The 3,039-nt window shown below is 38.5% G+C and overlaps 1 pseudogene across 1 annotated transcript; it reads right to left on the bottom strand.

Moving 5' to 3' along the window:
• Window positions 1-227: 227 nt before the first annotated feature.
• Window positions 228-2,603, bottom strand: LOC306660292 (WD repeat-containing protein 31-like; annotated as a pseudogene). The gene is made up of 2 exons: window positions 2,556-2,603; window positions 228-1,132 (listed from the first exon to the last, which is right to left on the bottom strand). The product of its transcript is annotated as a WD repeat-containing protein 31-like (transcript).
• Window positions 2,604-3,039: the final 436 nt, after the last annotated feature.

The raw sequence follows: 3,039 nt of genomic DNA, 5'->3' as shown, positions 1-3,039 counted from the left end.
CATTTGGACTGAATTATGAACTTTATGTTTAGTCCATGTTTCCAAACTTTATACCTGATTTTGAACCACTGAACTTAAAATTACTTCTAACACAGATATACCTTTTAAGTAAATGTCAGCAAAGAACATCAGCCCTACATTTCATTCTTCCCAAGATAATGTGGGAAAACACAAAGCCACACAGAGGAAGGAGCGGTCATAGTTTGATAGTGTCTGGTGAATGTGTCTCAGCTTCGGAAATTTGCCACTTCCTTCAGTTCCAGCCCTCAGCTGTGGTCCACTCTGAGTAAGTGAATTCCTGTGTTGAAGCTTGTACATAATGAGACGGGGTCACCACAGACAGGGAAGTCGAGGGTCCAGATTCCCCCACAGACAAGGTGAAAAGGCAGGTTCCAATGTCTTGGTTCAAATATTTACCTTGGAGTCCTTTGACGAGATAGCAACACAGGCACTAAGGTCAACACTTTTGGCAGAAAGACACAGGATGCAACTGTCTGGAAATGCCCCTTACATACATATTTTATTTCTTCCCTGCCTTAGGTTCCACAATGTGGTTTCACAGCCTTCACCTCAAAAGCCATTGCTGCAGAAGATATATTTGTGTCCATCCATGCTGACTTCACAGTGGGTCTGAACGTGCTGCTTTGTGGGAAATGTGAGCCACCCACAACCCCTGATTATCCCATAGCCTGGTGGTTTTACCTTCAGAGAACTGTAGTATATAAGGTTCTCTATGGACTCAGCACTGGTGAATGACAGGTTCCAGAAGGCAGACGCTCTTCCCACACACCATCCAGCCCCCACATCCCAGAGAAGCAAGGTATTGTCCTAAAAGCCAGTCCATAGCTGTGACATGTCTGGATTTACAGTCAACCCAGAGACCAAAATGGTATGTGGAATAGCTGCTGCCTTGGCTAAGATCATGCAAGTCCCCCATCAGGACCATCCAGTCTTAAGAGGTATTGAAGAACTGGTGTGACTGGGGAATACAGGCTACCTTGGTGAGTTCATGTCCATGTCCTTTGTACCTTTCCACCACTTTTCCAGTTTTCCAGTTATAGGCCATGACTGTCTCTATGTATAAGTTCTGTGTTTGAGTTTGCTCTTCAATTTCCCCATCATGACACAAAACCTACAGGAAGCTTGAGGAGGAGGAGTTTGTTGGCATCTGAGCAGCAGCATCCTTCGTAGTTGATAGAAGTTGTTCGTCCCAAACCAAAAGGATCTTGTTGGCACGTTTCCATATTTAAATATTTGTAATATTTATCCTTTGAAAAATAATTCAGGCAGTCACTTCCTAATCTCCATTGGCTGGTGAAGGTGGCACTAAGGCCCATGGGGATGCAGAGTCACATAGTATCTACAGCCTCCACTGTCTCCGGCACCTCTGCCCCTAGCCAGTAGTAATCTTTTCTTATGGGAAAATATATTATTATCAGATGGTACAGAAATACACAAAGCAAAATTAGAGCTCCAGTATCCCTAAATGTTCATATTCCAATTTACCAGGGAGAGCAGACAATATAGTAATATGGCACTGTGTCATGTGAGAATTTACATGGCTCAAAGTCAGACCATAGGAAGATGCAGTGCAAGTCTCTTTCTTCATGGATCACAAGACCAAAAATTAACTTAATCATTGTCTTACTACTTATTAATCTAAGGATTAAAATTAAAATTCAACCTTCAGAAGATGGAAAGAAGGGAAGAAGTGCAAACCTAAGAAGCATATGGAGACATTCAATTTGCCTGTATTTTCTGTAAAGTAAACCTAACAGAAGAGCTGATGGACTTAGACATCACATTTTCATAGCTCTTTCATTTCCAATCCATGCTGGCTTCTCAAAATTCTCAGGTCACATAATAATCTTCTTCTTGAAAGCTCTTTTTAATACACCGAAGTCAAGAATTGGAAGAATATATCTGATGTTGTAGAAAAGATCTGTTTTTATGCTGAGACTTTTTGGGTCAATTTAATCTTGGTATTTTTTTTAGGAGTTATGCATAAGTCCATTATCTCTTCAGATAGGTTACTGTCATGTATAAAAACCCTGTGCCCTGATTTTGAAATTTCTCTCCTCACTGAGGTTGCATTGCAATAAGTGAAAGTGAAGAAGAGATCAACACACAGTGTGGCTGGTACTGTAATAAGAGCAGTACAGATCTAGAGGATCATGGATGGACAAATAAGGAAATATCTAAACTCTAATCCTAGACATGAGTATGTGTTAGAAAAAATGATGGGGTTTTAGCTGTTTTGTTAAAAGGAAGGCAATATGAAAAGAACCACTGGAAACATGGAAAGTTCCTAACTAAACAAATTCTTAATAAAAGGGGCACAGAGAAGTGGGGTGAGCTAGGAAGGTAAGCAGAGATTTGACCTTGTAAACTCTGCTACAAACTTTAGATGTTTTTCTAAAACTTTGTGGATGATCTGCTAAGGTTTTTTCCTTGATTGACAGATAAAATTTTACATATTTAACACATCCACATGATATTTAAAAGCATATATACATAGTGGATGATTAAATTTAGCTAATTAACATATGCATTACCTCAGTTATCATTTCTTGTGGTAAGAGTTTATGTTCACTTTGTAGCATTTTTCGAGTATATACATTATTAGTGCTGCTAAGTTCTTTAAGCAGTGGAGTAAACTGATGAGATTTGTTGTTCTTGAAAGATAATTCCTTATGCTGTAGAAAAATTAATTGGATGAGAGAAAAACCAAAAGCATTTGCATATTAGTAACTGAAGTATTTTAGGAGAGAGATAAATGATGATAGTCTGAGAGAAAGGACAAGAAAGGATAGGAAAAATGAATGGATTTGAATCATGTTATGCAGGTAGACTTGGAATGAGCCTGTGATGGATTGGATACAGGGTATGAGGGTGAGAGAAAATTCAAGAGTGATGCTTGAAATGCTGGTCTCAGAAACATTATTAATATAAAATGGCCAGTGTTAGTTAATCATTGTAACTATAAACACATTTTGAAGATACAATAAATCTTTCAAATATTAAAATTTTATAATAGAT

Source organism: Sciurus vulgaris (assembly GCF_902686455.1).
Source record: "Sciurus vulgaris genome assembly, chromosome: 4".
Taxonomy (NCBI): domain Eukaryota; kingdom Metazoa; phylum Chordata; class Mammalia; order Rodentia; family Sciuridae; genus Sciurus; species Sciurus vulgaris.
This window is presented reverse-complemented; position numbering and strand designations above follow the sequence as displayed.